The 9,201-nt window shown below is 37.8% G+C and overlaps 1 long non-coding RNA gene across 1 annotated transcript; it reads right to left on the bottom strand.

Annotated features, from left to right (window-relative positions):
• Positions 1 to 1,820: 1,820 nt before the first annotated feature.
• Positions 1,821 to 2,396, bottom strand: LOC116177629. Its single transcript, XR_004146718.1, has 3 exons — positions 2,342 to 2,396; positions 2,051 to 2,293; positions 1,821 to 1,989 (listed from the first exon to the last, which is right to left on the bottom strand). It is a non-coding gene; the product is annotated as an uncharacterized LOC116177629 (long non-coding RNA).
• Positions 2,397 to 9,201: the final 6,805 nt, after the last annotated feature.

Raw genomic sequence — 9,201 nt, 5'->3', positions numbered from 1 at the left:
GTTGCTTTTCATTTGCTATTGATTCTATTCGAACTTTTGTGCTCCAAGCTAATTCGTTATGAGTGATTAAATTAAAAGATGTGGTGATAAGTCGGTTGTCGAAATTGATTAACAAACTAAGAAGAATGTTGCGATTAATACGACAAAATTTCGCGTCATTTCACTGGTGGAAGTTTGACAAATGTCATTGAATAATCGCATTGAATTGTCGCTGAAATACCACACGTGAAATTATCGCTGAAATGCCACACGTGCAATTATCACTATAATTCGTTCCCATTGGTGCAGCAATTTGAAATCGAGACATTTCACTGGTTGAAATGTGACAAATGTTATGTAACGAAGCACCCGGAATTTCCCCATTTAGTTTGCCGTTTACAAGAACACCCGGTATAGTAACGATTGGTTTGGGCTTCGTTACGCAAGAAGACCGCGATATTTTTGTAACCACCGAAGGATGTTTCCTGGCGAAGATGAGGGACAATTAATATTCTTTGGTTTCAGCGCCGTTAATTATTTATAAGATGTTTTAGATTCCCATAATAAGTAAAATCAAGGATAGAACGAGTTCAAATCGAGTTGTTTACAAGTTTTGCAGTCCCGTCCGTATGCCTGCATGTTGCGATAAGAGTGTTAAAGCGATAGCGCCGTTTGAGAAGAAAAGTCCAAAGGAGCTAGTTGCAGATTGGATTTATGAGTACTTAGGTTTGATTACGCTTAATTAGGTAAGCGCTGTTAATTAATGCCATGTTAATGGGCAGTAGTAAACCTTGTCAGAAACCGTCGAGAGAGGTGTCCACAGAGGCGCTGTAATTTTTCTAGTTGTTTGCAAGTTGTCCCAGATTTTTAAGATAATCACAGGAGCCGCAATTAATTAAAAACCGAATTATTTTCTACACCGCTCGGTGCGAATGCAGCGAGGCTTTGGGAATTCCATGTTCCACTTCTACCAAAATGGGTTTCCTTTAAAAGGAAAATGCTCAATTTGGGAGGGATCTTTTCTGCTTCATACCTTCGAGTTGTAAGTACGCCTTTTGATTTCTTTAATTTGCGAAACCGTATCATTCCGAATCCACCGAAACCCTTTTGTTTTACCGTTTTACCGTTTGAGCGACCGTAAGTCAATCCGTTATCCTTTCCGTTTAACTACCGTTTTGAGTTTACCTTTTTGCACTACCGTAACTTTTACCCCGTTCGGCTAAGTTTCATTACCGCCTTAAGCTTACCGTATTTTCTATCGATAGTGTTACCACCGTTTAAATCACCGTTACTTAACCAAGGTAAGCGCTTAATTTTCAATTACGTTGATTAAAGGGGGGGGAGTATATTCTGTTCTCCTTGTTTTTCCGCTTTTCGTTCCCCTAGACACCGCTAATTGATTTGTGCTTTATTGCTTTATTCCCTTTAGGAAATTTACCGTCCGGGCCGTTGGCCATATTTTGTTTTAGATTATCCGGAAGTGACCGCCGCCATTTTGTGGTGAACCCTGACCGATCCCTGGTTATTCCGTTCTCCACTTGAGGATACCCGGAGGCTTTCCACCCCGTCCGCGAAGACCGCACCGCCCCTTTTCCCAAGACTTAGGGGGTGCAGATTAAGTCTTGGTGGCGCCCGAGTGACCGACCGACCGTCCCCGGTGTAATAATTGAATTGTATTATTGTTCGACAATTAAATGAACTTGAAATAATTGTGCTTTCCCTTATTTAGAATACCGTTCGTGCACGAGCTAAGGGGGAAGTTCGTCGCAGTTAGATGAATTGAATAGTCACTTGTATAATTCCAGTGGTGTATGTAGGAATCACTCTCAAAGAGTAATAATTTATTTTTAATATACAAATAAGTCGTTTATTCGTTATTCGTTAATCACAATAATGACGTCGATTCTCATAATCAAGAGGGTGCAGTTGCTGTAGAACAGAAACCCGGTACGAGTGTATGTATACGTAGATCTTTATGCAAAATTCGTTGGCATGTTGCATAACATACTCCTGTAATTCAAAAATAAAGTTAGTACCTAGGTATAATATTCATTCTACGTGTACCACTTACCAGCTTGGGCGCTAAACTGACGGATTTTGATTTTCTGGGACTCGCTTCCATTCGTTGTCTTCGACCACTTCATCGTTTCTTAGTAATGGACGACCTGTAGGTATGTTTTAACATCAGGATACTCTTCCATAATTTGCTCTCGACAGGACTGGAACAAATATGATCACCTTCCATCGTCGTTACGTAGGTATAGCACTTCGAAAATGAGTTTTCGAAATAAAATGTGTAAAGGGGATTTGTAACCTACAATAATGCACATTAGTCTGATTTAACCGTTATTTAATTACTTACTTAAACAAATTCTTGAATTTACAGCGTAGTTTTGTAAAGAACTGTTTGATAATACAGATTGGAAAAGTAAATTAAAAACAACAAATTAAGGAAATAACGACGGCACTGGTGACTAATAAGAATTAGTAAAATAACTAAAAATATATCATCGCCAATTCTATCCCGTAAAAAACACTAGAATTGCACGCGCGAAATTCAAACTGTCATCAGTTCTAATGATTCACCCGTATTAGGGCGAAACCCTTTTTGCTCGTTTAGTTTTCTCCATCTTCTTATATTTTTTCCCATTTCTCTCTTCATTCTGTTTACTTTTCTTTTTCCTTTGTAACTTATTTTCTGTTCCCTCAAACATAGGGGACAATCTGGAGCAAGAGAGGTAGGTAGTTTGTTGTAGAAAACGCTAAACACACAATTTACATCACATCTGCAATATTCAAAAATTAAGCATCCGAAGAAGTAGACTCTTGAATTTGAGTAATTTAATACAACATTTGATAAGCCAAAGAATGGCAAACTCAAAGAGACTTCAAGACGCCTTCACTACTTTCCCGTTTGTGAAAAATAACGAAATACATGAATAATTAGTCGGACCTTCTTCAGTCCAGAAGGTATCGAAGGCCCTGGATACGATAAATATTATTATTATTAACCTTAAACTAAAGTTGTATTTCGAGATTAATCCGCTAAGTAATTTTAACACTCTGCCATTCACCTTCGCACGATTCAAAAAGGCAGATTCATACAAAGAATCGAGTGAACAACTGATCAATCTCAAACAAATCAAAATATCAATACCATTGAACGTTAAACAAGCAAATAACAAACAAGTTCCAGGGTTACCTACCCCTAAAGTTACAAGTAGCTGAAGGTATTACAATTTAAAATAAAGTTAGGAATTACAAATACAACTAAGCACAGTATCTTTTTCTACCTATATGCGACATAAACACGAATATTGAATTATTATACAAATGAAAAAAATTCAACTGCAGTGCCTGAACGAAGAAAGCAAAGTGACACTACCAATGCTTTAGAAACGTATAACTGATTAATGACAGCAGTATGAGAAATATTGCATGGGTAGTTTTGTGTAGTAATTTACATGAATAGAATAAGTTTAATTCATCATTAGATCTAGACCCAACCCTTTCAGATATGGATACACGGCGTTAGGTGATCAGACAACCGATGAGATGCCTAGGTCGGGTGTAACTAACATGCCTATTATTCTGCGGCGATGTTCATGAATATTTGTAACCTTAGCAAGAGAATTCGATTTTTGTTCTGCTAATACAATTGAATCCCTTACTTTGGGGTCTCAATCTCTGTCACTCACGTTCCAACATTTCCGTTTTGATTTTGATTGGATTGCAACGCACTCCTCCCGTAATAACGATCCAAAGTACATTAGCTGCAAGGTAATATTTCGCCATTACCGACACTGAAAAATATCTTTCAATGACACCAAGAGCTTGAGGGTGCACGACTGATAATATCGAGTTTCTGTATTCAATATGCGTTATGAAAATAATTGAAGAGGATCGAAAAAAGCGAAGTTAATAACGACGTAAATTTCAAATGATCGTAAAAAAGAACTTTTTGGGATTCGAGCTTCATTAAAACTGTTTAATCTCCTTTCCTCGTTACTGTGCCAAATTAGATATTTGTACGCCCACACGCGCACAAAGCCTTGAAACAAACGAGAGAATGGCCATTTAATTGAGTTTAACCCCCCTCTCGTACAGACGTAACAGCTCATGCAAGATTTACAATTTTCATTGTTTTTTAAGACGTCTTCTTAACATAGGGTTCGGTTTTATGACGGAGATAAAATGAAATGTTACGTGAAGTCGTGTCGACTGCACTACATAGGATGATCTTTCATAATATGAAATCAAATGGTCCAATTCTTAACAAGAAGTGCTTCCGTTTCTCCTGCAATTTATTGGACGTCTGAAATGGATTTGACGGGATTCAAAGGTTTTTGTTGCTAATGAGATCATTCTTCCTCTCTCGTTGCCTAATTAATTCTTCATTTCCAAGTCTCCCATACATCTCGAGAGGAATTGTATTTTTACTCTAAAGCTTGCGTTCAAGACTGTTTTGCAATAATCCTAAAAGTAGTTAGTTCCACTTTTAAAGCCTTAAAATCGTGTGTTCAAAACAGAACTGGGATCTTTCTTCATTTTCAGAGGAATCATGAGCGTCCTAAGAAATTACAGAGACAGTCTCAAAGTATTGAAATCTAGTTCAGAAGTCCGCAGAGCCTTGGGCCATAGAACCCTCGGTATCTTAAAATATTAAACTCTCAGAATCGTTCAAAATTGGACATTTCTCCAACTCCTATAAATCCTTGGATTCTTGGACTCTTGTACTGCTGGACACGTTGGATTCTTGCGCTCATGGACTCGGACGCTTCGTCTCTTGAATCCTTGGATTGTTTGGATTCTTGAATTTTTTAATCTTCGACCCTTGGACCCGTTGAGTTCTGAGATCTGTGGAGCCTTCAGTGCTTGTACCGGGTGACCCAATAAGACTGTTCCTCGGCCATATCTTGGGAACCGTTCGTCGTATAGTATGACTTAGGGGTAAAAAAATTATGGGCTAAATCGGCCATGAAGAACCGCTGGAAAATATTTTCAAGTTCTAAAAATCACCACCAGAGGGCGTAACTGCCATCTTAAATTTTAAAATTACATTTTCTTTAAATTTCGCATAATAAACTAAAATTTTTTTTTCACATTTTTAAAGAGAACCAGTGTATCCATCATTTTCATAAAAAAACTTAGTTATATATTTCAAAAACAAAGATGGTGTGGGGCGTTAAATTGATTTTGCAATAACCTGCTTCAACTTCTTAACCGTTTGACCGATTTTAACAAATTTGGTATCTTTGAAAGGAGCCTTCTTTGGGCAACAAGAATCAACCAAACCAAATATAGTTAATTTAGTTGAATCCTTCTCCGCCAGGGGGCTAGTTTTGACACCATGGCCCAAATTGTTAAAAAAATCAAATGGAATGATATGACTTTTTCTTTATCAAAAAGTAGCCAAATAGCATCCAAAGAGGCCAGTGAAAACCGTTTTTCAAAATCTCGTTCCTAACCTCAAATATTGAGAAAATGAGATTAATGGATCTTTGAAGGCCAAGGATCACGCGGGAAATTTCCTAAAACTACTAAAAATTTAGCTACAAAATGAATATGATGTTAGAGGCAATTGTGAGTCTAAAAAATATAAATTATTAAAAAATATATATCATCAGATATGTTATTTGGCTACTTTTTCATAAAGAAAAATTCATATCATTCCATTTGATTTTTTAAATTATTTTTTTAGGATTTTGGTTCATGGTACCAAAACTGTCCCCTGGCAGAGAAGGATTCAACTAAATTAATTATATTTGATTCTTATTTTCCAAGGAATGCTCTTTTCAACGATTCCAAATTTGTTAAAATCGGTCAAACCGTTAAGAAGTTAAAGCAGGTTATTGCAGAAACAATTGAACGCCCCACACCATCTTTTTTTTGTTTTTACGAAAATGATAGATAAACCGGTTCTCTTTAAAATGTAAAAAAAAAATTTATTTTATTATGGGAAATTTAAAGAAAATGCAATTTTAAAATTTAAGATGGCAGTTACGCCCTCTGGACCCCTAGATTCTTTGACCTTTGATACTCTTGAATTTTTTGAACTTGGATTGTTGGGCTATTTGACTTTTCACTCCTTGAATTGCGTAACCTTAATGGAATGTAACATTTTGGACAAGGAATTTTTGGAATCTTCGAGTTATGGTATCTTGAACCTTTGCATACTATTCGATTCTTGTACTCCTTGAGTCACGGTGTCCCCAACTCCTCGACTAATAGACCAACGAACGTTCGGATTCCGTAACCGATGCTCTCCTGACCTCCTGAACCCTGATACGCTTGTACTTCTGAACTCTTGGACCCTTGACTCCTAGATTCTTAGACTATTGTACCCTCGAATCTTTGGAATCTTGTACACTTGTATACCTTTAGACTTTTGGACTTTTGAACCTTCCGGTGCTTGTGAAACTTTGATCTCTTGGACTCTTGCGCTCTAGAACTTTGGATTCTTAGACCGTTGGAACCTTGACCCCTTACGTTGTTGAACGCTAAGACATTTCGGCTATAGTAGAGTTGAGATCTTAGACCCTTAGATCCTTGGATCAATGAAATCTTGTACTCTTGGATTTATAGAGCTTCTACCCGAGGAATTTTGTGCTTGTGTACCCCTGAACCTTTGAATATTGAATTTTTCGACCCTTGAACTGTCGTACTGTTGGATTCTTAGATTCTTGATCCTTAGACCTTGGATTCTGGGACATTTTTAACCTACCGAATCCCGGCAGCTTTGGAATCTAGGACTTTTAGATTCTTGGACCTTTGGACCCTTGCAGTTTGGACTCTTGATCTCCAGAACTCTTGGATTGTTGGAGTTATTTATTTTTGGACATTTATGTACTTGGATTTTTGAAATATTGGAATCTAGAATCGTTGTACACTTGGATGAACTTTTGGATTCTTGCAATCTTATTTTTCGAACCTTTGTATCTTTGGAATCTTATTTTCGTTAGCCGTTATACAAGCTTTTAGACTTTTTGGACCTTTCGATGCTTGTAACATTAACATTCAACTCTTAGTTCCTTGGAATTTTGGACCCTTAGAACATTGGAGCCTTGGACTCTTGTATACTTGGATTCAATCATGTAACAGTCAGGGAATAATATTCTTGGAATCTTGGAGTCATGGGTTTTGAATTCTTTGACTGTTCAACTCTTGTACTCCTAGACGTAGGGTCTCCTGAACTCCTGGTCTGCCTCTTAACTCCGAGACTCTTCTTTTCTTGCACACATGTACATACCATTGGATGCTTGGGACCCTTGAAGCTTGGACTTCTGGGTTCTTGAACTCCTGTGCCTCTTCCAAACAGAATGTCAGAATCTTAGAATCACGGTTTCTCGGAACCTTGAAGCCTTTACTTTGAATTCTTCTAATCTTGGAATTTTCGAATCTGCGAGTCTTAGAGTCTTGGAATCTCGAAAACCCCTAATCTCGGAATTCCACAAACCCAGAATCCTATAATGCTGGATATTTGAATCGCTGGAACATTGCAATTTTGTGATCCTTGTAATTTTCGAAACTTGGAGCTTTGGTTTAAAGTCTCGGAATCTTCAAACCTTCTCCCATGCTTGTATCGAGTCTTGTAGTCTTGGGTCCGTGTAATAACATTGTTGAAACCCCGTAGACGTAGGATGCTAACATATTAAAACCTTGCAAACTGAGAACTGGATCCATGTGCTTTTGAGCTTGATACTTGAACGTTGATCCCAAAATTAGAATGCCTTAGCATCTAGACATCCTATAACCCTATAAATAGAATTTTTCATTTTTTCCAATTTTCCAACTTTGGAGCTTGATCCTAACCTTAGAGCTTGGTCCTAGACTTTCGTCCCTTCAGCCACGAACATCAACTATCGAATTATAAATTTCAAACGCTGAACATTGTGCCTTCGATCCTAACATTTTAAACCTTCGTTTTTGGAATTTGGATCTTGACTCTTGAATTCTCTGTGTTGGGTCTTGCACTGATGGACTCTAGGACCCTTTGATTTTTGAGCTCTTTGACGCTTGGACCTTTGGATCTATAGACTCTTGTACTCTTGAACTTTTGTATTCCTGGACGTTTGGACCTCTTGCATTCCTAAACTCTTGGATTGTTCGAATTTTTAATTTTTGGACGTTTAGATACTTGGATCCCTGAATTTTTTTAATGTTGGACACTTGGACCGTTGTACTTTTGGATTTTTGAACTTTTACATTTTTGGAATATTGGACTCTTGAACTGTTACTCTTAGTATTTTTTAGGTCTATAGAATGTCGTGTTCTTTCACAGTTGTAGGCTTTCAGACCTTTGGACTTTTGGACGTTTCGATGCTTGTAATCTTACACCTTTTGGCTTTTGGACGTCTGGGAATTTAAGATACTTGGGTGCTTGAACTTTTAGTTCCTCGGACTTTTGGACTCTTAGACCATTGTACCCTTAAAATTTCCAATAATGTAACATTCAGAGGGCTCTTGCCATCTTGCACTCTTGAACCGTTCGATTCCTCTACTTCTAGCCTCGTGGTCCCGTGAACTTCTAGACCGAGTTCTGAACGCTTGGATGATTGGACCTTTGGATCATTGTACAATTTGAGGAGGCTAAGGCACTTAGACCCATGGACCTTTCAACTGACTTCATATACATCTCTCGAACTCTTGTAAACCCTTGGATTTTTGGACTCTTGATTTCTTGCGCACTGCTGGACTATCCACCTACTAGAGGATCGGACTCTTTGTCTCTTGAATCCTTGCATTGTTGGATTCTTGAAACCTTGAACTCTTAGACCGTTAAATTCTTGTATTTTTGGAGCCTTGGATACTTAGACTTCTGGAACACTTGTAACTCCCTGTACTCTGGGAGTTTTGGAATTTAAGACCCTTCGACTCTTGGCGTCTTAGACTCTTGGGTTCTGATACTCTTGTGGACTTTTAGGCTCTTGTACTCCTGAACTCTTGGTCGGATTCTTGGGATTTTTATCTTTTCGGCTCTTGGATTCTTGAATTTTTGGGATGCTGGTCTCTTGGACTATTGTACTCTGTGATATTTGGATCTCTTGACGACTATTCAATTTTTTAACTCTTAGATTGTTGGAGTGTTGGACTCTTGAACTATTAGTATTTTTTGGACCATTCAATCTTTGTACCGTTATAGGCGTTTATGCTCTTGAATTTTTGAACCTTTCGATTCTTGTACCTTTGCAACTGTGGGCTTTTGGACTTTTAGATACCTAA

Source organism: Photinus pyralis, unplaced genomic scaffold (genome assembly GCF_008802855.1).
Source record: "Photinus pyralis isolate 1611_PpyrPB1 unplaced genomic scaffold, Ppyr1.3 Ppyr1.4_LG8, whole genome shotgun sequence".
Classification (NCBI taxonomy): Eukaryota; Metazoa; Arthropoda; class Insecta; order Coleoptera; family Lampyridae; genus Photinus; species Photinus pyralis.
The sequence above is the reverse complement of the archived record's forward strand: the minus strand, read 5'-3'. Positions and strand labels throughout refer to the sequence as shown.